This window comes from Macrobrachium nipponense, chromosome 5 (genome assembly GCF_015104395.2).
Source record: "Macrobrachium nipponense isolate FS-2020 chromosome 5, ASM1510439v2, whole genome shotgun sequence".
NCBI lineage: Eukaryota > Metazoa > Arthropoda > Malacostraca > Decapoda > Palaemonidae > Macrobrachium > Macrobrachium nipponense.
In genome coordinates, this window is record NC_061107.1 from 124,036,525 (window position 1) to 124,062,603 (window position 26,079).

Here is a 26,079-nt window from a genome sequence, read left to right on the forward strand (position 1 = left end):
TTTGTTTACCTCCCAGTCGCGCGGCGCGCGACTGTCGGACAAGCAGTTTAACTACCGTTCTCCCCTTGTTCGAAGCTTACGACCGTTCCAGCTGCCGCTAGCTACTTCCTATTGTTAAAGGACCGAGGGTTTGTATTACGTATCGGAACAAATATGAAAATGAAAAAGAATACTGTACTTGCGATTCCACTTCCATACAGAATAAGTTTCCGTGCCGAGCGCATTCGCTCGGTAACGGGCATAAAGGTCAAAAAAAATATGAAAAGAGCACTTACTTACGATTTCATCTACACATTTCCAACCCAAATATACGCTCGGAGCGAGCGCTCCCGCCCTCGGCACCGAGCATACACAATACGAGGATCATTTCTGGGAAAATGAATGCCCGCACTTACGCCCTTCAGTCCCTGGCACTCGGGTAATCGGTAGGGCGTGGTGAAACCAAGATCCTTTAATTCACACTTGAATTCAGGGTGGAAATAAATATGAAATGATTGTACTTACAATTCAGTTTCACTATAAATAGAAAAAGAAAAACACAACCATGTGAAAGCAACGACGATGAAGCGGGCAAGAGAGCGATGATACACGTCCACACGCCAGCAGGCCGAAAGCAAAAGTGATTTGTTTACCTACCAGTCGCGCGCGCGCGCCTGTCGGACAAGCAGTTAACTACCGAACCCCTTGTTCGAAAGCTTACGACCTATCCAGCTGCCGCTAGTACCTTCCTATTGTAAAAGGACCGAAGGTTTGTATGCCGTGTCGGAACAATCAAGGGTTCAATTCATGAAAAGAGAGGAAATCGCCGCATCTACGGCGATAACTCCATGTTGGTTCATAATTAAGTAATGAAAATGAAAACAGTGTACTTACAGTTTCATTTTCAAGTCAAACAAACCATTAGTAGAAAACACAATATAAACAAAGCATACGACGATGAAGCGGGCAGAGAGCGATGACGAACGCAAGTCCTTCACGACCCGCGGCCGAAAGCAAAAGTGATTTGTTTACCTCCCAGTCGCGCGGCGCGCGACTGTCGGACAAGCAGTTAACTACCGTTCTCCTTGTTCGAAAGCTTACGACCGTTCCAGCTGCCGCTAGCTACTTCCTATTGTTAAAGGACCGATGGTTTGTATTACGTATCGGAACAAACTTATACTTCGAAAGGAGAGTAGAGGTCTTGAGCTCCTTCTCTCACCACCAACAACTCGTGAATGATGACCATCTCCGGTGTCAGGACGCGTTAAAAGTACTTTTTCGGAGGGTGGCCTAGCCATGGTAGTCGGTGAGTTGGCCAGTCCACTCGGTTGTTCACCCTAGTAGTATTTATAATAACTACTAGGGTAGAATATCACGACAGGCCAACCCTCATCACGGGGGTGGACGGGTCTTATTGCACTCGAATTTAATTAAGGGTGAAACATGAATACAATTGCAACTCTAAGCATACCATTTAAAAGACTAAAGTTTCGTCAACATATTGTGATATATGAAAGCCCCATACGAACTAAAATAAGCATGTGAGCTCTTCGTAAAATATGTTTTCAAGGCAGTTTTTGAAACCAAAATCCATGGCGGCTACGTTTTGCATGGACGGTTCTCATCAGTGACGGCCACCATCTTTCCCCAGCCTTACCCAGCACTCATTTGAACAATGTTATCGATGTATGTAACGTTTATTGATCTTACTCAAGATTGCAGTTGTAATCAGCACAATACAACAACATTTTTTTGCCTCAATTAGTGAAAGTATGAAACTTGTTATTCCCGGGGTTATGGTTGGAATGAATTCATTCTTACCTTGTAATCAGTGGTTTTATCCTTACTGCCATCACAACTGAACTCCACAGTGCTTATTTGATTGTAATTATACCACATTTGGTCTTAATTCACTCCACAGTGCACTCGAACCACATTGCTGTTCGTGTTCCTAAGCACTCACTCCGTAAACAAAGTTACAGCAGCAGACGACAACACTGATTATGAGTGCAAAGCTTTATTCCCTTAATTGTTTACTTTACTCAATATTTTAGTTTAACTCTACTTCAAAATGTTTATTTAATTCATGTCCATTATCCCTTTTTTGCAACCAAATTAACCCCCAAAAAATTACAAATGTTTCGGATGTATTTTTACTTACAAGCAAGACGACGTGAGGAAAAATGGCTCATCGTTGCCAATCTAGTGGAGCGTCACACATACGCCGATGCATTTACAAACTGTTTTCGATGAATTCTAGTTGTCATAGAATAATGCAGTAAATGATAAAATTGCTCTAATATGTATATATACTACAAATAGATACGCTAATTTCACTTATTTCCCCGTTTTGTGTAAGTCTTATACCTAGTTTGGAGGGTAAACACATACCAATTGACAACACTGATAAACAATTGAAGAGCGCAAAACGCCGCAAAGAATGCCGTAGTTCCCCTTGAATAAAGTACGAATAAGTGCTGGTAAGAGGTGGGTGGGTTTTTACGATTGTTGTGATGAAAGTGCCCCAGCGTCTATGGGTAAAACCAAGTGGTGCGCAGATTTAGCACATGAAATGGGAAGTTTTGTTGACACAAGCGACTCCGTAAACATCAAGATAGCGTCAATCTTCGAAACATTTTTAGTTGTAAGTATAAAATTTCTAAGCGTTTTGGGTGAGGTTTCCACTGCCGTGACGCCATTTTCAGTACCCTCTGTTTAAATCTTAAAATTTGGCCTTAATTTCTAACTTTGGAGGAAAATACTTACTTCGAAAGGAAGTTAGTTAGGTCTTTAGCTCCGTTTTCACCAACAATAAGTTCGCGACTGATGCCCATCGGTCCGTGTCAGGACGCGTTATAATATGACAATTTGTCGAAAATTGCATTTTTCCTAACTATACAAACCTGAGGTCCTTTAACAATAGGAAGTAGCTAGCGGCAGCTGGAACGGTCGTAAGCTTCGAACAAGGGAGAACGGTAGTTACTTCTTGTCCGATCGTCGCGCGGGCTGGGAGGTAAACAAATCACTTTTGCTTTTGGCCCTGCAAAATACGCAGAGTGAGGGGTGGCATGAGGAGGGACTATATGTAAAGGACCTCAGGTTTGTATAGTTAGGAAAAATGCAATTTTCGACAAATTGTCATTTGTTCCCGATACGTAATACAACCATCGGTCCTTTAACAATAGGAAGACTCACTTCTTGGTGGGAGGAATCTGAGTCTTTTGATGAACAGACTGGTGTTCGTCCATCCCTGGAATGCCTCCCTGGTCGTAAGAGCGAGGGAGGGATCCAAGCCTCTGTCCGATTGATCGGGGTGTGCACCGCAGGATCAATGGTCAGACCTCTGGGCCGAGTACTAAGAGAGAGGCAAGCGTATCTCTTCGTACCAGCATTGTAGAACTTTTTCCTGTACATGAGCAAATATAAAGTAATGGGTTTGTCTCATGTAGGCATCCACTTTCACTTTCTCCCCCTTGTTGGAGAAAGTGGTGGATATACACTCCTATCTCTAGTTAAAGAGATAGATGGAGCTCGGTTGAATAGCTTACCTGCATCTGACTCCCTTCCAGCGTGGTACGACCGTATCCCTCTGCCCACAGGTAGAGGTAGAGAAAGATGGTGAAGAGAAGCCAGTCACTCTCATTCGCACATTCATTCTCCCAGTCATACCAGGAATCGATGCTGTTCTGCCTGCTCGGGTGTCTGGGTAAGCTTACACAACATGTTGAGCAGCCACCACAGGTCCCACGGAAAAAGTATCCAAGGACCTTTGTGGGCAATATCCCGAAGGTAGAAGGACGTGAAGGTGGTCTGGTTGGCCCAGACACCTGCCTTCAGGACCTGCGCCACGGAGAAGTTCTTACGGAACGCTAAGGAGGGTCCGATACCTCTGACTTCGTGGGCTCTCGTCGGAGCGTACGGATGTTGTCGTCGCTACCATCAGCCTCGTACGCTCTCCTGATCACCTCACGCAGCCAGAAAGAAAGCGTGTTTTCTTGGAAACTTCTTTCTTGGTACCCCAGTGCTAACGAAGAGGCGTCGACACTCAGGCCTGAGGGTGTCGAGTTCTCTTCAGATAGCGCCGTAGCGCCCTCACAGGACAAAGCAGCATCTCATCCGCATCGTTATCGGTGAAGTCCAGAAGGGAGGGGATCGTGAAAGACTCGAACCTGTCGGCAGGGATCGACGGATTCTGAGTCTTGGCTACGAAGTTCGGGATGAAATCGTGAGTCACAGATCCCCAGCCTCTGGTGTGTTTAACATCATAAGAAAGACCATGTAGTTCCCCTACTCTCTTCGCCGATGCCAGGGCCAGCAAGAAGAGGGTCTTGAGGGTCAGATCCCTGACTGACGACTCTCGGAGTGGCTTCGAAGGGTCTTCGAGTCAAACTCCTAAGGACGAGAGTCACATCCCACGCAGGGGGCCTGAGTTCCCTGGGTGGGCAAGACCTTTCGAAGCTCCTCATTAGCAAGGAATCTCGAACGAGTTCGAGATGTCCAGTCCCCTCAGTTTTTTAGGACGAGCGCCAGTGCTGCTCTATATCCTTTAACTGTGGGTACTGAGAGGAGCTTCTCTCGGCGCGAAGAAACACGAGGAAATCCGCTACCTGCTGAAGAGTGGCTCTGAGAGGAGACAGACCCTGTCTACGACACCAACCACAGAAGACGGCCCACTTCCCCTGGTACAGCAGCTGCAGAGGACTGTCGGACGTGTCCAGCCATCTCTGTTGCTGCGCTACGAGAAAAGCCTCTCGTTCGCAAGAGACGGTGGATAACATCCAGCCGTGAAGTTGAGGGACTGGAATGCTTGTGTGGTACCGTTCTACGTGTGGCTGGGCTAGAAGGTTGTGCCAACTGGGTAGCTCTCTCGGTTGCGTCCGCAAGAAGAGCCAGCAGGTCCGGATACCAAACGGTCTTGAAGGCCGTTTTGGGAGCCACCAGGATCATTCTGAGATTGGGAGTGACCAGCGCTCGACTGATCACTTTCCGAATCAGACAGAAGGGAGGAAAGGGCGTAGGCGAAGAGGTTGTCCCAGGGCTGGTTGTTTGGAGAGCGTCCTCTGCAGCTGCCCATTGGGGGGTCCAGCACGGCTGAAAAGAAAACCTGAAGTTTTCTGTTGTGCCGGGTGGCGAACAGGTCTACGACCGGTCGCCCCCACAGGTTTGAAGAGCCTTTCCGCCACGTCTTGGTGTAGAGACCATTCGGTCCCTATCACTTGATCCCGACGGCTGAGCTTGTCCGCTACTACATTCCTCTTGCTGGATGTAGCGTGCTGACAGCTCTATCGAGTGAGCCGTGGCCCACTCGTGCACCTGCACCGTCAACTGATGGAGCGGAAGAGACACTAGCCCCCCCTGCTTGTTGATATGCCACTACTGTGGTGTTGTCGCACATCAACACCACTGAGTGTCCCACCAAGCGGTCCTGAAACTCTCGGAGAAGCGTGAACGCCGCCTTGAGTTCCAGGACCTTTACCTTACCATTAACATAACCCGTTACATCTTTTTCGTTCGGTTGCCCACAGGTCCCTACAGTGTGAGGCACCTCTAATGGTCTACCAGAGAGTTGCTAGTACAGTCTTCCGTGTTAGTTTTTGCCATCTTTCCAATCTTGGATGGTCCTGGGATGCAGTTTAGATATTTGTCGAGCTTATTCTTAAACACATCTAAGAATAAGTGCTTTTCGTGATGGTCCCACACACCTGCAGTCAGCAACTCCTCTAGGTGTGCGCCCCATCCCTCGGTCGATGCGTCTGAGAACAGAAGCATCTCCGGGGGGGGAGTGCGTATGGGCACTCCTCTTAAGAGGTTCTTGTCGTCGAGCCACCAGGCTAGGTCCTGCCTCACCTTGTCCGTGAGAGCCACGGGAAAGTAAGGAGGATCCTTGGCCTGAGACCAACTCTCCCTTAGCCTCCACTGGAGAGACCGCAGTGAAGACGCCCGTGAGGGACTAACTTCTCGAGTGACGACAGATGGCCGATCACGACTTGCCATTGCTGTGCCTGCCTGTTCCTGCCGAGACAGGAACCGGCCGGCTGCCTCCCTGAATTTGCTGATACGCAAGTCTGCGGGAAAGACCTGCCCTGCTACGTGTCTATCAGCATACCCAGTACTTCATCTTCTGCTTGGGTTCGAGATCGGACTTCTCGTAGTTTATCACGATCCCCAGATCGCGACAAAACTTGAGGAGTCGATCTCTGTCCTGCAGCAACTGCGAGCGGGAGCTCGCCAGGACTAGCCAATCGTCGAGATACCTCAGAAGACGTTATAAGCCCGTGCGATGGGGCCCAAGCTGACACCAGAGTGAACACTCGCGTGAACACCTGTGGGGTGGCGGTTGAGAGACCGAAACAAAGTGCCCGTGAATTGGTACACCGTCCCGTCGAAGATGAAGCGGAGGTACTTTCTGGAGGACTGATGGATGGGGTATTTGAAAATACGCGTCCTTCAAGTCCACTGAAAGCATGAAATCGTTCCCCCTGATCGAGTCGAGCACCGAGCGTGCCGACTCCATCGTGAACCGCGTCGTGCGAACGAAGCGATTCAGGGGAGAGAGGTCTATCACCGGACGCCACAGCCCCCGATGCCTTCTCCACTAGGAAGAGGCGGCTGTAAAAAGCCCGGTGACTGGTCTCCACGATTTCTACAGCTCGTTTCGCCAGCATGGTCTTGATCTCCTGTCGAAGAGCGTTGTCCTTTGCTGATCCCCGGACATAGGTCTGTAGATGGACCGGTTTGGAGATGAGGGGGGGCCGAGACTCGAAGGGTAGTAGATATCCCTCCCGAAGGACGTCTCACTATCCAGTTACTCGGCGCCGTAGCGCTGCCAAGTCGCCCCCAAGGCTCGCCGGCACACCCCCAATTCCCGGCAGCAGGTGAGGGGGAACGCCCGTCCCTAGCGTTTCCCTCCTCGTTTCGACTTCTTCCCACCACCTCCTCGGGGTAAAGGATGGGTTGGGAGGAGGGCTGATTACGGGGCCTCCTCTAGCAGAAGTCGAAACAGCAGGAGTCTTCCGCACGGGGCTTGGACGGTGCAACCGTCTTCGCCGCCGTGGAAGCGCTAGCCAAGCTCTTTGGCTTGGCCGCAGTCGCTCGAGATTGCCCAGTAACCTTCGAGACTGCCTGGTGAACTAAGCGGTCACTGTCATCAGTGCGCCGCCTTTCCTTTCCACCGCAGCGTCCACCATCTCTCCGGGAAAGAGAGCTGGGGAACTCCTAATGGGTCCATGCGAAGCCCGAGTGCCGCCTCACGCCCCCTTGTCACGGGTCGGGTAAGGGGGGGGGGTCCAGGGTAAGGACTGCGTCCCTACGTCGCAAGAACCAAGTTGGCCCACAGGTTAGCAGTCTGATGGGCGAGGTAAGAGAGATCGCTCTTCCTCCAGACGCACAGTCTCCTGGAAAGAAGGCGTCGTCTTCGGAGCCAGACCCACTCCCGAGCCGGCCGCTACTTTGGATATTGTGAGGGACCACAAATCCAACCAAGAGACTGCCTGGAACGCTGCCATAGCGGTAGATTCCAGGGCAAGTGCCTCCTGCTGCGAGAACCAGAGGTTTCTCCGCCAGGAGCTGCTGCAGGGACACACCTGTGAATCAGCCTCGCTAACTCCGGTTTAACCTGTTTTAGGCAGTATCGGTCTTCCGAAGGCACATAGAATCGCCTCTAACGCTGTAGAGGGGGAGGAAGCCAGCTTATAAGGACCGTCCGGATTTCAGCAGAATCCTCCCGTCCTGAGACGAGATTCTCAACTTGATCCAGGACTGAGTCCTGCAAGCTCTGATTGCGGTAACCTAAAACCCCACCATCATTTTGGGTTCCCTCTTGGGACCCCAAAATGATTCGAGCCGGGACGTGGGCTCTGCCGGTGTAGCGGCGATCCTTCCGCAAGGTCATTATGCTGACGAATCAGCTTAATGACCTCTGCAAAGTTCCTCTGTATCTCGGGAGTTACTGCGTCTTGTGGAGTAGGACCGTCCAGTCCCTCCAGCAAGAACAGGTCCCGCGATACTCCTCCTTCAGAAGGAGGAACAGCGGCAGACCCACCCCTGACGGTCGCCTCCAAACTACTTGCGCGTATGTTCTGGTCGGTCCTAAAACCGTGCCTGAGCCATACGGCGTCATAGCGGGGTCACGAGCGGCGCACCTCTCGTGATCACTCCTCGGTACCTCGCTCCTCCCGGTATAGCCCGAGGAGGTTGAAGGTACGGGAGAGGCAGACCTGACGCTCCCCCCGCCCCTCGCTCCGCTGGCAGGACCAGCGTGCGTGGAGGGCTGCTGCTGATCGTCAACCCGCGGTGGCGATCGAGCAGCAGGCCTAGCCTTGCCGCTCGCCTGGGGCGAGAGGCTCGGCTGAGAACGTCGAGACTGATCTCTAGCGTCAGGCGAGCTGTTGCTGGTCACCGTCTCCGCCCGGTCCCTATGGGAGCGGCGGTCAGGTGACCTGCTAGGCTCTCTGTCGCGGCGAGACCGGCCAGCGTCCTCGTCGGCGCGTCGAGCCGCTGGTACCAGCCGTGGCTGGTACCGAGGGCCCGGGGACCCCTTCCTTGCCTCAACCCGTGGCTGGTCAGCGACCGTCACGTCAACCGAGCAGCCAGTTGATCGCTGCGAGAGCGTCCACTGGCCTGGCGAGAGAGTCGTGCGCACGACTCTCGCCAGTCTTCTGCTCCGCGCCGCTGTCTTGACGGCGAGCGAGCTCGGACGTCAAGACTTTGGCTGGACGGTCTCCCGTGGAAGAGCGTCCACTCGGTACTTCTCGCGAACGAGAAGCGGCCGAGACGGAACCTGGTTTAGCGGCAGAACCGCTAACACCAGGTGAGGACGTACCAGCCGAGGCTGGTACACCTGGTCCCCGTCGTCTTCTTCTTTGCAGAGGAAGAGACCGGGCCCCGTTCCCGAAGGAACAGGAGGACCAGCAGAAGAGCTCCCCGACTCGCCTGAGCGAGCCGGGCCCTTAGTAAGATCCCGAAGGAGTCTTCTTAGGGGGGGAGGAGGCCAGCCTTGTTCTTCTTCGGCTGTTTAGCCTTAGAAGTCGAAGGGGAAGAGGAGGCAGCAGACGGACGAAGAAGACGACGAAGACGACGACGACACTTCCTCTTCTTCCTCTTCTTCTTCGCCAGGCTCCGCAGGACAGAGTCAGGTCTTCCATCCAGGAGGGAGCCGGGGCAGTTGCCGAAGCAACAGGGCCCGACTGCACCTGTCCGGAAAGACCTGAGACTGTGACAGCACCACCAACAGCAGGAACAACAGGAACAGGTCCAGGAACAGCAGGAACAGCAGGAACAGCATGCACGTTATCTGAAAGGGAAGGAGCAGCAGGGACAGCAACAGGTACGGCAGGCACGGCAGGTACCGCAGGAGAGCCAGGCGTCCTGTCGGCAGCTAACCGTCATTCTCAGGCACTGGCGGCAGGTCCAGGGGGGGTACTCTTGGGGCAGCGGAAGTCCGGGGTCGGCAACACAAAGAACCCAGGTGGCAGGTGCACCGTCCTCTTTGGTTACGCAGTAAATCGGTTTGTGTATTGCAGCCGTGGGTGTCACCGTCATTACATGTGGTGTATACACCAAGTGCGGTGGCATATCATAAGCTGGTGTAGATATTGTGGTAGTGGTAGTGGTTACCGTACCATGAGTGACCACTGCCGACCCCGCCAACCGCTGAATCAACCCCTGTATACTAGGCACTCCCTGCAGTCCCAGCGACTCCCACACCTGTCCCAGGTCGTCCTTCGCTGATGGCACACCTGCGGAAGCAACAGTCGGGTTTAGTCAGAGGGGTTTCCTCGCGCCTGGGGGAGAAGAACCCCACCAAGACGGACGGAAGACCCGAGTACAAGCTGGACGTCCGGGTAGCGGGCGCCCTCCTCCACACTCGACGGATCGAGAGAGGAGAAGGACTCCGCTACCCCCCCCGCAGGGGAAGGCGCGAAACGTGGGGGCTGGCCGGGGGGCAGGAAAGAAGACGAAGTGTCCGTTACCAAAGGAGTCACTGGACTTTCCGATGACTTCTTTGGCGGCCTAAGTCTCTTCCTGCCTTCATACAGCACCCACTGCGCCTCGGACCAATTCATACATGTTACACATGGCTCGGTGCGGGAGCATTCTCGCCCCCGACACCGAGTACAAACCTCGTGTGGATCCACATCCACAAATGATCTGAATCCGCCGCATTTACGCCCCTCCAGCCCGGGACACACTCTACGGGCGACTGGGGGGCGCGGCGAAATCTCCATTTCTTGATCACTCATTATTAATATGAAAAAAGAAATGTAAATGTACTTACAAGCATACACTCTCAAACACACTAGGAAAAAGAGGGCTGATACTCAAAGCAAACGACAAAGCGGGCAGAGCGATGACGAGCACGTCCTATCCTCACACGGCCGAAAGCAAAAGTGATTTGTTTACCTCGCGCGGCGCGCGACGATCGGACAAGCAGTTAACTACCATTCTCCCCTTGTTCGAAGCTTACGACCGTTCCAGCTGCCGCTAGCTACTTCCTATTGTTAAAGGACCGATGGTTTGTATTACGTATCGGAACAAGTACTTTTTCGGAGGGTGGCTAGTGTTGATTGTAGGTGGCCTGCTTGGCCTGCTGTGATATTTTACCCTATAATAGCCTAGTAACCTATAGGCTAACATCAGATAAGAACTAGGCTTTAAGAATGTGTTATAATGACAAGTTCTGACTACTAGCTAGCTATACCTACCTAGTAGGCTAGGTACTGATAAAAAGTAGGCTAGCCTCTGTTAGCATTGTCGAATCCTTTAAGCTAGGTACCTAACTAGCCTAGTAGGCTAGGTACGTAGGATACCAATCACCCTTTTCAAACACACTCAAACAATAGGCTACCAAGTTTGATAACTTTACGTTCTAAGTCAGAAGAGATATTCGATGTATTTCTTTATCAGTTGAAACTTACATAAAAGAAACTTACAAGGGTACTTTCAAAAAGACAAAACAATTTCACAGACCTTACTTGACAAGACGCAAGTAATAGTAGTAGACACAATTTGTGATTCTCTGAAACGGCTCTCTTACTTGTGCTCGGTTTGCTGTCGCTTATGCTTATTTTTATTTTTTTTTTCAAGTCTATTTTCTCTGTGATACAGTTCAGGGCTGCCACTCCTGGGTTTTTTTGTCTCTTGTCTGGGTTTCTGGGTTTTTTATTCGGAAATTTGTGTGTGTTTTTTTTTTAAATTACACTGAAGATATTTTTTGAAAATATGCATCTATGGTCCGCAAGTAGATAACGTCAGCAAAGATGTTGTAGAGACATATCTTGATTTGTAGTGGCAGAGCAATGGCTTTATTAAGAAAAGAGCCACTTGGTGTGCAAGTAAAGAAAACTTTCAAAACAGATTGTCTAAATTTTCTTGTTGAATTATCAAAACAAATTAAGCAAAGGTTCCCCTTTCATGAAGATGGTGTTGTTGCTAATTTAAGCATCTTGGATCCAGCTTTGGCTCTTGATGCTGCAAAGTCACCAACATCTCTTGTCAAATTAGCAATTAGTTTTCCATAAATTATCCTTGAAATGGAATTGAATGACTTAGACGACGAATGGAAATCATTCCGAAATTCAAAAGATATAACTCCTATTTATAATTCAATTCCAGAATTCTGGTACAAATTAAGAAATATAAGAGATGGCTTTGATATTCCCAAATTTGAAAAGCTTTCCGGTTTTATGACAAATTTAACAATACTACCACATTCTTCTGCCTCAGTGGAACAAATTTTCTCTCAAGTTAATTTAGTCAAATCAAAAAATACAAAACTCTCTCAAGCCCTTTTCAGTGAGAGACAAGCTGCTTGCCAAACAGGCAATAACCAGAGGTGGTTGGTGGTTTTAGTAGTGATACTTGGGAACCTACATCAGAACTCGTAAAGATGTAATGGATGGTGTTTGCCATAAAAGGTATCAAAATCGTCTGAAAAATCTGCAAGATTCAAATAAAGTGACCCTACAAGAAGTTTCTGAATTTGAGAGCGATCCGGATCTAGAAACACAAGCGTAAGCCTTTTTCATCCATCACCTTGTTACTGTAAGCCTAAGGCTCATCTGATTATTTATATCCTAGGTATGTCTAGTGTAATTATTTAACACTACTACCAATCGTACACACACACACACACTATATATATATATATATATATATATATATATATATATATATGTATATATATATATGTCTGTATATATAAATATATATTTATATTTATTTTATATATATATGTGTGTTATATATATATATATAGATAATATAGTATATATATATATATATATATATATATATATATATATATACATACATTTGATAATTCTTTCCTTAGTTTTATTTCCATCTTTAGACAGGTCTGTGAATAGTAAAATAGTGGTTGTTCTTTCCTCCTTACCTTCATGATATTCAATTTCAAAACATTTGTTGACATATATATGTATTGTATTTAATCAAATGGTGTGTATCAGCATGCTGGTACCTATACCAAATCAGCATTAGAAGGATCTTTACAATTCAATGCAAGCAAAGCACTTTTCGAATCTAAAAAAAAAAAAAATGCACATCTCGCTCTTTACCTGTAACATTTTTCAGTCCTCGTGAATTGCATGTAACTTGGCGGTTTTTGCAGAGCTATTCTTGCATTCGTTTGGAAGTCATCTCATTATAGTAAATGTATTATCACCAAATTCTCGTATGACAAATCTGCATCCAGCCTTCACTCCATCAACAGACCCATCACAATATATCTTAAATACTTTACATCTTGGTAAATTACATATTAGTGGTTAGAACACCTGTTTTAATTATTTAGGATGATACTCACTCTTTTGGTGATCCAATTTCTTTATACAAATCTCTGCGAGTATAAGTAATTCTCTTGGGTTTCCATATGGTGATTCGCACCAAAATCTTTTAGCAACTACCCCTTTTAATCCTTTCCTGACATTCAGCTCTAATATGTTTAATCTAGCTCTACTGTATTGGCATAGTTTTTTCCCGTGTTATTTTACCAAGTTTCTATTCTCTTATGTTTTCTTGGAATTTCCTTTTGTTTCTTACATTGATTTTCCATATAGCTATATATTTTTTTTCCTTTCCAGTTTTTTTCCAAATCTCTAATCCTTTATTAAATCGCGTTCATGTAGTCATTCAATTTTGCTTAAATCTAACTCCTTTATATACTTTTTTTAACTGACGAAAATAAGGAGTATTTTCTATGTTTCTTGTATACAATATTCTCGTATGCACCAGCATTTGTGCAGTAAAACCTAATTGCTCCTCAATCGCTTGCCTTATTTTTCTAATGTGCATTTATAACGTTGTCTTCATGAGGCCTATGAATATTTAATTTTGTAAATACTATTGGTTTATGATCTTTTACAGCAGTGGCGGAACTAGGTAACATTACGGGCCCTGGTGCAAATTATTTGAGTGGGCCTTTATCATGAAAAGCAAAATTAATTGCCATTACTTGATCTAACAGTAACTAATGCCCCATAAACAAATTAAAACACACACATTTATATTTATATGATTTATGGGTGTGTGTATACCTGTATATATGCATCTATATTGTTCATCTAAAGTTTTAAATTTATAAGCGTCATCTCTACAATAACAAACAAGCATCAAGATGTGTCCCTGTACATTCATGCTTCTGAATTTTATTGGGTCAAATACCTCCAATCTCTTACCCCATTAACCCAAGTAGCATTAAAAGAAGAAGACTGGCGATTGGCAAAAAGCCAGCATGGTTCACAATCTGTCGATGGTGAATAACATAACCACACCCTAGGCAATGCCATACCGAACTTAGATTTCTTAAAATAGAAAGCTTCTGAAAAACATTGTCCATCTTGATGTTCATCCCTTGGGAACATCCCTTTTGTCCTTTTACTATTAATCTTTCCAACTCACTGTTTTCAATGTCAGCAGGATAGTGCCCTCTGTCTGGAGTCAGTGTATCGTTCTTTTGAGCTTCAGCACTTTCAACACAAGTTTCTGCATTTGTGTTAGATTCTGTGTCAGCTACAATCAAATCATTTGTGAGACCTACGTCGACTAATTTTTGGCGATCAAGACCAAATCACACATCGGCGAATAATGCCCGCGACCGTTGTAAAAGCCAAAATCTCCATGTCATGCTGACGTACCCGAGAGCTCTTTCGACATATGTAATGTGATTATGGCAAACGTAAGTAGCAATTTCGACGTACGGTGTCCGTTTCGATGTACACGATGTAATTGGCAACCTTCATCAACCTGCACGGAGGGGGTGCGCAATAGTCACTTCGTGACACGTGCGTTTCCAGATATATATATATATCTATATATATATATATATATATATATAGATATATATATATATATATATATATATATATATATATATATATAAAGTTCAAGGGTAGAATTTAGTAGACAAACTTACCTTTCATTTTATGTTTTGATTAGCATATACTTGGGATTCAAGAATTTCAGTATTTTTATATATTTACTCTTAGGGTCGAATCTCTCATATATATATACATGAATATAAAACAACCCTAAATTAAATATAGTAACAATATAAATATTTCTGACATTTAGTCGGGACATTCACTGATTTTTTTCTTAACTGCTATCAATACAATTGATTAGGATGTTCTGAAGTATAATAAATGAAAAAGGATGATCTTTTTAAATAAAATTGAATTGAGATTTTCAGTATTCTTGATATACTTTGAGAATGTCATACGTATATAAATATGACACCGAATACAACTCACAAACAAATGTGTTGCCTCTCTCTTATTATATATTGCTCATAAATATACCAAGGGGTTATTGTTGGTTTTAATTCTTATTTTTTATGATAGTATGACAGTTGTAATTGTAATTTTGTAAATGAAAATGCAAAGAAATATTATAAAAGACACGTGTAACCCAAAAAAGTTGCTGCATCTTCGATCTCAATAAATTTACGAAAATAATTAACAACAAATATACTCAGAATTTGTTACTGATTTTAGATATCTGTTTTCATATTGTGTGACCTGTAATTATAATTTTACAAAATAACAAAATTATTTATTAGAAAAAGCATGTAAATCTTGGTAAAATTTACGATTATCTTGTAAATGTATTTTTCAACGTCTCGTGGAAGTAGTGAAAATTCATTGGAAGTTTTTTCTTACACCGTGTGCATTTGCATCTTCTTCTTTCCATTGACGTGTCTTTTTTTTTTTTTTTTTTATAACTGGCCAACCTCAAGGGTTCATTATCAGATGGTATACGAAAGGTATTTCCTGTTAAATACGTATGATTTTTGTAGAAAAGAAATGGTATACAAAAGGTGTTTCATATTAATACGTTTTTAAACAAGCAGACCAAATAAAGACAATATAATAATTGTTGATATTATCTACCTGTTTAGTAGTATGCCAAAGGCATTATCCACTGTGCGACCTGACCTACTCAGTCGGTAATTAAAGATGCGCTCATGTGCTGTCAGATTTCGTGCAAGGTATGGTTTCATCATAGGGTGAGACTCATTCAGCAATTTCATGGAAAAACTCTGTAATCCTAGTAGAGTTCCGGTATAGTCCTGGAGTTTCAATTGCCAATTCTTTCATCAAGCTGTCGTATTAACCTTTCTTCTCTCTTCTTTGTAAGTAGGACTATTTCCAGCATCTCCTGCTTAGTTTCTGTTGCATCTTGCGCTTTCGTTCCTGCTGCATTTTCATTATTCTTAACGTCAAGATGGCAAAGTAAAATGATCCATCATGGAGCAGTGCAAGTTCAGGATCGTTCATTTGAAGTGTCTTATATTACGCCCTGATATTGCTCAGTCTTCACAGCTTCTCGTTCGTCCATCTTGTGCCTCTGTCAGCAGCGCCTGGAATGGGAATCAGCACGTTCACGACACAGTTTACGTAAGTTGCCTATGTCTGATTCTGTAGTCTCAGTGTCTGTCTCTCCTGTCAACAAGAACAGGAGATAGGTAAATTGAGGAGGGAAATAGAAGAATTAGCTAAGGAACTAAAGGAGTTGACAAAAGGACAAAGTGAAAGGCAAGAGAAGAGAAGACAGGATGGAAAAGGAAGAGAAGTTACAAACCCTAAGAAAGAAAAACAAGAATTGAACAGGGACATAGCAGAACACGGAGAGAGTATAGGGGAGATTAGAAAACAATTGCTAAAGACCAGAACCAGAAATGAAACAGAAACAAGTACTAGACAAGGCATAAAGAAAGAAGCTTACAAGGATAAAAATAATGAATTCAAGAGAGCTGGTGGCAGAAGATTGATAGCAGCCAGAAAACACGACTGTCCCCCAAAACAGAATCAACACAACGAATAGATTTGCTGTGCTCCCTGAAACAGAAGAGGAAACTATCTTAATTAGAGACTCGTTAGTAAAAGATCAAGGGTTAAATTTTGTGGCCAAAAATAGAAGTAAGAGAAAAATTAATTCTTACCCAGGTGCAGGAGCAAAGAAGATAGCAGAGGCAGTGGAAAAAATCAAGGTAATAGAAAAAGTGTAATTATAGTGCAGGGAGGAGGAAATGACCTGCTTCTAAAAGATGGAACAACTGGCCAGGCAGAAGGTCTTGTAGCCAACCTGACGAATGTTATAGAGAACATCCGTGAGAAAACTGATAACGGCATTTTTATAGGACTTCTGCCCAGAACCAATGTAAGCCACTACTCCCTAAGCAAGGCAATTGGAATCAACGACAGACTGCAGTTAATATCACAAGAAAAATGTGTTAGGTTCGTAAACTTTTGGGACAAATTTATAGGGAATAGGAAAGTATATAAAAGAGATGGAACTCAGTTGAATTTCGAAGGAGGAAAACTAATAGGAAACGTCAGTGAACTGAACATTCAAGGGAGGTCAGAAAGCACCCAGAATCTGGTTAGTAATAGCACTGCAGGCAACAGTGACAGTAAGGGAAACTAATAAAGCCACCGAGGACAAGAGAGAAGACAGAAAAGTCCGTAAGAGTGGCGCAGTTTAATGCACAATCTATTCGGAACAAAGTAGATCTTTTCAAAACATTGGTAGCAAGTGAGGAATTAGCCGGATATAAGTTGTTAAAAAAAGATAGACTCAATAAAAAAAAAAAAAAAAAGTGGAGGTGTTATGTTGTATGTTAGGGACCACCTCAGTCCAATAGTGTACAATTACAACCATGCAAGAAGTGGTTGGCATCAACTTAAACAGCCTAGGGAGGAAGATAACTCTAATACTAGTGTACAGACTTCCCCACCAATTGCAAATGTATGCACTACTAGGACAAGAGATAAACAACAAATTATAACAATGAGAGATTTCAATGCAGCAGTACACTGGGCCACGATGACCTCTGCATCAAACGTAGAAGGAAAGAGACTTAGATTTTGTAGAAAATGAATTCCTCCACCAATGGGTTGACAAACCTACCAGAGGAAAAAGCATACTAGACATCGTCCCATCAACAGAAGATAATCTAGTGTCTGGCCTTTCAGTAGGTGCAAATCTAGGCAAAAGCGACCATAAAATGATCTCATTTCAAATTATGTAATGTTCAACATAAATAAAGAGAAGAAAATATTAATAGACTAGACTACCGTCGACAGGACCTAAAAAAGCTAAAGGAGTTCGTTAAAAATCTAGAGTACGACGAGAGAACAGGCATAGATAAACACTGGGAAGCCTTTCATGAGGAATACATAGAAAAACGCTCTAGTTGTATACCATTAAGGCAAATACTAACAAATGGCAACCCTCGGTCTAAGTGGTTCAACAGAGAAATTAAAAATACAATAAGAGAAAGAGACACATTGCACAAATCAATGAACCCACACCCAACACCAGTAGAAGCAAGCAGTCGTAAAGAACTCTGTAGATTGGTGGACAAATTAGTAAGAAATGCAAAGATAAGAGAGTTGCATAAGTCTTTAAAGAAAATCCAAAAGAATTCGTTGCACATGTTAATAGTAGGAAACTAATAAAAAAAAAAGCATAGGTCCCCTAAGGGACAATAGAGGTAACCTGGTAACCTCAGACTTGGAAAAAGCAGTTATTGAATAAGTTTTTTACTAGTGTATTCACAATTAAAGACACTACCTCAATACCGGAACCTGCTATTAAATATGAAGAGACAGAACCGTTGGACAAAATAATATTTACAGAAGAGGACATAAAAAAAAAAAAAAAAAAAAAAAAATAGGCAAACTCAACAAGTTCAAATCTCCTGGCCCAGATGGGATTCATCCAAGAGAAATTGAAGAGCTAAAAGAAGAGAAAGTTCCTCACCTACATAAACTGACAGAAAAAGTGCTGAACAAAGAAAGGCACCAAAAGGATGGAAACTAGGTAATGTGCCCCCAGTTTACAAAAAAGGTCCAAGCGAAGAGCCTGGAAGTTATAGACCAATCTGTCAAACGTTGGTCGTTTGCAAGATTTTTGAGTCCATAATTGCAGATCAAATTGTGGATCACATTGATAGAAACAACTTGTTGTTAACAGGCAACACGGTTTCAGACAAAACAGATCATGCCTATCAAACCTCTTAGAGTTTTTTCATAACATGCTTGGTATTTACGACAGAAGTAGAGCAATAGATATATATACTCTACTTAGATTTCCAAAAGGCCTTTGAAAAAGACCCACACAAGAAACTGATGACAAAAGCTAGAGCTTTAGGAATTGTAGGAGAAACAGTAGACTGGGTCGAAGACTGGCTAATTTATAGAAAACACAGAGTCGTAATAAATGGTGAAGAATCGGATTGGGCAGAAGTAACAAGCGGAGTTCCCCAGGGTACTGTCCTTGGCCCTCTCTTTTTTTTATTTACATTAATGACATTGATATAGGCTTAACTAGTAGGATGGCCAAATTTGCAGATGACACCAAACTAACTGTAAATGCAGCAGACCCAGATGCAGTGGAAAGTTTTAAGGAATGAGTTAATGAAAATGAGTGGTAAAAAAATGGCAAATACCTTTTAACGTAGATATGTGTAAAGTGTTACAAATAGGAACAAACAACCCCCATGCCAGCTACATGCTTCATGGGAATGGCATAAGTAGTGTACAGCAAGAGGAGGACCTTGGAGTCATTATTACCAAGGACTTAAAATCCACAAAACAGTGCATAAAAGTTGAAAAGAAGGCACAGAAACTAGTGGGATACATAAAGAGGCAGTTAAAATACAGAAACAAGGACGCGGTGCTGCAACTCTACACATCAATAGTTAGACCCCATCTTGAATATGCAGTACAGATTTGGTCACCAACACTAAGAAAAGACATAAGTAGATTAGAAGGAGTACTACAAGCAAGACCCACAAAGTTAATTCCATCCATCAGGCAAATAGGTTTCCAAAGACGAATAGAGAGCCTGAACATGTATGGCTTAGAAACACGATGATTGCCAGGACAACTAATAGAAACTTTTAAAATACTGAAAGGCATAACAAAAGTAGACAGTAACCTATTTACATTAAACGAAAAGCAGACAAGAAATAATGGATGGAAACTAGAACTGAAGAGATACAACACATCCCATTGTGGGAGCTTCTTTACATACAAGATATGTGACAAATGGAATAAACTGTCACCAGAAGTTGTAAACAGCAACAGTGTGGAAGAGTTTAAAAGGAAGATACACAAAATCATTAGGACACTGTATGTCTCCTCGGATGGACTAAAAAGTCTTTGAGACATCATAATCCTTGTAACTCCTTGTAACTGACTTACGTCTGACGAAATTGCATTTACGTCAGTTGCCGTCCCCAAAAAACGCTAAAAGTGAGTGTGGCCTAGATCATCGGCGACATACGTGTATGTCTACGTACGTCACAAATCTCATCTTGACGCACGTTAAATGCACACTGCAAGCATCGTACTTTTATTGTAATCAGCTTTTTTTCCAAGGTCTGCGACAGTCGTAAAGCCAAGCCATTACGACGGTCGCAGGCTTTAGCCTTGAATCAATCTCCCATAGTCGCGGGGCCGGGGCTTGACTTCTGCAATGAACCATTACAACATCATTGCACGAGTTGAGATGAGATTAGGTATTTACGTAGTCGTACGCGATGTCACCATTGATTTAGGCCACACCCACATTTTACGGGTTTTAGAGGACGGCGAGTTCCATGAAGGAATGACGATTTATTTACGATTTAGTTATGTAATATTCCGACTTACGTAACGGGATTGTACTGAGTCGTGAACATGGATGCCACCATATATCTATTATCTAATAACTAAACCAATATATTCCATTTATCTCTCATAGATTCAGAGTATTTCAGAACCCCCATAAATCTTCATGATCGTATCGAGTCCTTGGTGTAAGCCACTTGTCTGTTGCGCAACTTAATTTTTATTAAAAAAATGCTACTGCCAGGAGTGAGGCAAATCGAGAGGACTCAGTGACACACGAGGTCGTCTTCGTGATTATATGAACTCCCGTTCAGGCTTCGTTCATTGGCAGGAATTGCATTTTCATGCTTCAGAAAACACGTTGAAAAACTATGTAAATTTCCTGAATAAAACTTAAAATTAAAAAATATTTATATAATTACCATATATATTTTCTTTTGTTTCAGTAACATTTATCTATATCTGAAGTTCTCAAATTATATCAAGATTACCGGATAATCTTTAATGCATTATATATTTAACTCAGAATAGAAAATGCCTTTTCATTTCTTATACTTCAGACCATGCTAATATATTGACTCTGATTTCAATGAACTCACTAAAGAAAATCATGTTAATAAACTATGTAAATTTCGTGAATAAAAGTTAAACTTCATCTATATTCATATTCAAGAATATATTTTCGTTAAGTTGTATTCAGTGTCAGATTTAGCTACATCTAAAGTTCTGTTTGTTGTTTGTTTTGTTTAGTTTGATATTGTTGCTTAAGAGTTGTTGTGCCTGTTGTTAGATTTGTTGTGCTGAGGTTTTTATTGAGTTATATGCGAGTTGTTATGATTGAGGGTTGTTGTTAGTGAACTGTTGTGATTCTTTGGTGTTGTTGGTGGGTGTGTGTTGGCTTGTTGTGTTGTTGGTTTTTGTGTGTGTTTTTGGGGATTGTTTGTGCAGTGGTCTTGGGTTGTAGTTGTGTTTCTTTTTTGTTGTTGTGGTCCTTGGGTGTGGTCTTTGCTGTTGTTTTGGTATCTCCGTGTTGTTGTGGTCTTTGCTGTTGTTTGGTATCTCCGTGACCTCGACCGCCAGACAGCACGCATAGCCTGGGGTACTACATATCTGGAGTTGGGCGAGTACCTGTTTTTTTTTTTTTTTTTTTGTGTGTGTGTGTGTGTGTGTGTAGGTATAGGTCAATTGCCCTGCTTGTATTCTGTAGTGTAAAGACGAAAGTGTGACTGAGGGTGGATTTGGCAGCTGGAGAGATTAGGTTTATGTTGGGGGGATTTTGCCTGCTTGCTTTTAAGCTTGTTATCCTGCCACAATATACAATTATGCAGAATTAAAAATTTCGAATTTTATTGGTATATTTCTTCTACAGTCAAGCCATAAAGTTTTGTAGATATGGCAACTACATTATGGTTATTTTCTAAGCAGTCTTTACAGATTGGTAAATTATCTTTGCAGCATTTACCAGGGACAATGTGTACTATATGTAAAAATGAAAATTTTAATTCATTCTGCTGAAATCTGTATACACTTGAGACTATAGTTGACCAATTTGTCAGCACTATGTGCCTTTCTTTCCACCGTAATCTACAGTCTTGTTTCACTCTCTAGAGCCATAACTAATTATCACTACTTTATTCATGGGTCAAACTGACACAATAAAATTTGACAACAGTATGGTAAAATATATATCATTACAATTTTAAAATTAAATATATGTACTACCTGCAAGAAAAGTGAAGATACAATTTCCTTAAATCTTCAGACACATGTTGCTCTAGAATGCCACACCTGGCAACTCTAGAAAGGGGGCGTGGCTTCAATTCATTGTTTGTTGCTTTCTAGATTTCCCGTAATTGACATGCTCCATATTATTCGTTAATGTTGGCTTGGTAACGTCAGTATATCGATCAACCATCTTTAAAACCTACCACAAAACCTTACTTATAAGTGAAGTTTGACACAAAAATAAAGTAAAATTCATACGTGATTGGAAACGGATCTTAAATAATGAGAGAAAATGTTTTAAATTTTGGGCAATACCGATGGAAATTGAGGAACAATACAGTAGTGAATCCAATATTATGACAAGAGAGAGAGAGAGACCATGACCATAGGTCTATCTATAGATACTTAATTCATCATAGTATTCACTTTGAGAGATTGAGCGATATTTTTTCAAATATGTTCTAGAAGTGGGAGAGAGAGAGCAAAATCTGCTTACTTGAAAGCATAGGCCTACTTTAGCTACTTAATTTTATTATATTTTCTTTGGGAGATTGAGTGATATACTATATTTTAAAGCATGTTTTAGAAGTGGAGAGAGAGACAGAGAATTGTAATATTGGTAATGGACTTGTGATGGGGAAAGGCAGAATAAAACCAGCGAGTCGGTGCACAGATACCTGGAAAACAGTGATATGGCTGCCAAGATCGTGCTACACTATACTACATAAAATTTGAAACGACTATAGTATTCAAGTTAATTCTCTGAGAAATTCATACCTTAATCTTGATTTCACTCAACAGTTGCCGTAACATTCAAAGACTGTAAAAAGATGTGGAAAATTTCAGCCACAGTCTGTGGTCATTCATCTCCTCTTGATATATAGTCTGTACTTTTGAAAATCAGTTTTCATCCACAAATCATTCACAAACAAAAAGCTGTCACGTAAAAATATTTATTACCACAAATAAATCGATATCTATTGCATAGGCAAATAAAGTTTTATATCGTGCATAAAATGCTGATATGTTGGGAGATCTTTCAGCCTCATGGAAATGTAATGCAGCAGTGTAGGCTAACTACGAACTGCTTGTAATGGGAGTATAGCCAGAAAATCTTTGGCTGACAGGCTACTTTAACCTTGATAAAGATTTCTTTTCAATGACAGTAGCTTTGTAAACAGCAACTAGCATCCGATCCATGTCAACATCGAAATAATCGGTGTGAAGGCTGTCATGTAGGTAGGCCAGTATCCATTGACTTGTGCTCTCCGCTCAAAGTTCTCGGGCTCCTCCTCACATCATAGAAAATGCTCTTGCAGATTCAATTAGATTTGCTCAACTTACCTTAGTCGTCGCAACATTGACTGCTATTGACATCAGCTAACTTTTTAAACCCTCTTGAATACAAACATAAATTTGTCGAAACTAAAATAATTACAATCACCACTTACAATGATGCAATAATATTCCCATTCATGACAGAAAATGAATAAATATTGTCCTCGTGATATGTAGTACTACTATAAGAAATTCACACTATATCTTCCAAATCTCTATGAATGAATATGTCTGAGAAATTCCAATTACTTCGGACATAGTATACCGTGTTTTTAAGTGTCTGAATTGTTTTGTTTTGCAGTTTTAACTTGATATAATTTGCATTATATTTTCATATTCTAGAGTAAATTTACGGAGATTATGTCTTTTAAGTATAAAACAAATGGGAAGTTCGATGAACGAAAGGTAAAGAAAACTGTATTTTCACTTCTCTTGCCGATTGTACAATTACGTAAATGTGGATTTGTTTCTCAATTTTAAGACTCATGCTTCTATGATTATTTTTCCAATATTAATATTATTTGAAAATATTACTAAACATACTATGAACATAAATGTACCATAAAAATTCTCTCATCTCAGTAAAAGAGAGAGAGAGGGAATTATAGTGGTACCCTCGTATTTACAGGGAATGTGTACTATCAGACCCCTCGCTAATAGTTAGAACCCACAAATAGTTGGAACCCCTACAAAAATGCTTAAAATAGCCTATTTTGTTAGTTAAAACTCAAGAAAACCCACTAAAAATGTTTATACCTGTTTTTTTTTCAGTTTCATTACAAAAAGTGCATTGATAAAAAAAAAAAAAAAAAAAAGGAATTTGTGGGTATTTCTCATAGAAAAATACAGCGAATAGGCGAGTTTCCTGCGAATAATGGGGGGATATGTTCCAGGGAGAAATCCACAAATGCACAAGTCAGTGAATCCGGAGAATGCAAATACAGGGACCCCACTGCATTTAACTTATACATAAAAGCATAAAAACCCATAAATTACATAAAAATTAAACAAACACTTTTGCAGGATTTCTTGAGGATTCGAAAATGTTTTTGTGTTTGCATGTCTGTTAAAAACTTGCGGATAATAATTAGTTAGGTTCCAATAAAATTTGCGCAACTCGAATCGCATAAGATTAAGGCATTACTGTAATGTCAAAATTTGGTTTTAGGATGCACACCATATCAGAAGGCAAGAAAAATGCTGTACAGTACGCCCAGGGGATTGAAGGTAAGGCTTTCACCAATTTGTACATTTTTCTTGCAACATTTCAAGTTATGTCATTTTCCGGGTTGCAACGTAAGCCGAAAATTCGTAAGCCAAATATTTTTTTTAAATCCTTGAAAATTCTAAGAAAACCTTACTTTTAATGCTTTGGGTGTACGTACTGAAAATTATGTAAACTACATTTTTATTGAGTTTTTCATAAAAACTAAATCTTTATTATTCTGCTGTTTTAGAGCCATATTTCTTCTGTAGGATTACCATCATAACCCCCGAAACATGCGTTGTAAACCAGGAAAAAATTAAGGATGAATATATTTGAAAAGCTTTGTAACCTCAGAAAATCGTAAGACAGACCTGTAATATGCTGGGGACTGCTTGTATAATGTATAGATAACCATCTAAATACTCAATATGATTATAAACAACTACCATAACTCTTTTAAATAAAAACTTTATGCAAAAGGCAATCATCTACCTTTACCCCATATTTGTAACAAAAACCTATATATAGCACACTGACAAAATTTTAACCTCCTCTTTTTCTCTCTTTTGTAAATGACACTGTTCAGTGAATATGTAGCCTTTCTGTGTTTACCCAAGCCTACTATGGTTTTATCACCATTAATGTACTTTTAACTTGATAATAGTACCTTTCTGGTACTTATAACATGATAATAGTACCTTTCTGGTACTATTATCATGTTATATCATCTTGATATGTATAAAAATCATTTGCAAAGACTAATGTTTATGTTCTCAGAATCAGCTAATTGAGCAAAAGAATTAAGAGAATCAATTTTTAATTGCTAAAGGAAACAAATTTATTATTGGAATTATTTTTATTTTTGTGCATAAATGCACAATAGGTACATGAATATAAAAGGGAACAGAACCCAGCCGATATACTACATATATGCGGCATTTCATAGATGATGAGTTACCATGTCTACGGTGTGTGTTTCTTAGCGCAGTAGCACATTTGCCATTTTCCTTTTTTTGCTCTGCTTGATTTACTGTAGAGCATTTATTACAAGTTTAGTTAACCAAGTATGATTATCACACATATTATCATAACAAGAGATATGATGTCTCATTGAAACATTGTTAGGATGTTTTGGGCTGCTTGTCGACCGGGAAGAAATGGAATAGTTGAAAGGTACTATAGGACCATCAAGGGTATTGCTGAGAGGGAAGGAATTAGTCCTATTGAAGCAGTATTTTGCTACAATAGCACTCCAAGGTCTGGACAGGATGAATCATCTGTTCCACAACATGTGGTGTACAGATATGAGTGGAGATACCCTTCAGTAGTCCCCAAAGGAGCAGATACCAGCCAAGTTACGCCCCTTTCAATTAAGATAGGAGAGGAGGTGTGGGTGAAGCCCCTGGATGCCCATTGTACTACTCAATGGTGTAAAGGGATGGTTACTCATGTGAACTCTTTGAACATTTCCGTGGATGGAATGCCAAGGCATGTGTTGGATGTGCGACCAGTTGTGGTTTCAGCTTCCCTATCTGATAGCTCAAGCAAAATGTCAAGTGATGATTCAGTCTCAGAAGAATCAGTGAAACCACAAGTGAGTGATCAAAGAGAAATGGGAGAATTAGCGTCCACAGAGGAATAGAAGACCTCCTGTATGGATGGCTGTTTATGTCTCGGTGTGTGGTGTGTGGTGTG

General features: G+C 42.2%; 1 protein-coding gene across 6 annotated transcripts in view; it reads right to left on the bottom strand.

Moving 5' to 3' along the window:
• LOC135215616 (mediator of RNA polymerase II transcription subunit 8-like) overlaps nucleotides 1-11,086 on the bottom strand; it is a 53,199-nt gene extending 42,113 nt beyond the window's left edge. Inside the window, exon 1 of one of the 6 annotated variants that reach the window (XM_064250518.1) lies at nucleotides 10,948-11,086. The gene's annotated coding sequence lies outside the window, so the exon portion shown is untranslated. Of the gene's footprint in view, nucleotides 1-2,140; nucleotides 2,165-10,682; nucleotides 10,845-10,895 lie in introns of those variants that run through there. The other 5 variants (XM_064250522.1, XM_064250519.1, XM_064250520.1 and 2 more) reach the window with 5 other exon arrangements.
• Between the last annotated feature and the right edge of the window lie 14,993 nt (nucleotides 11,087-26,079).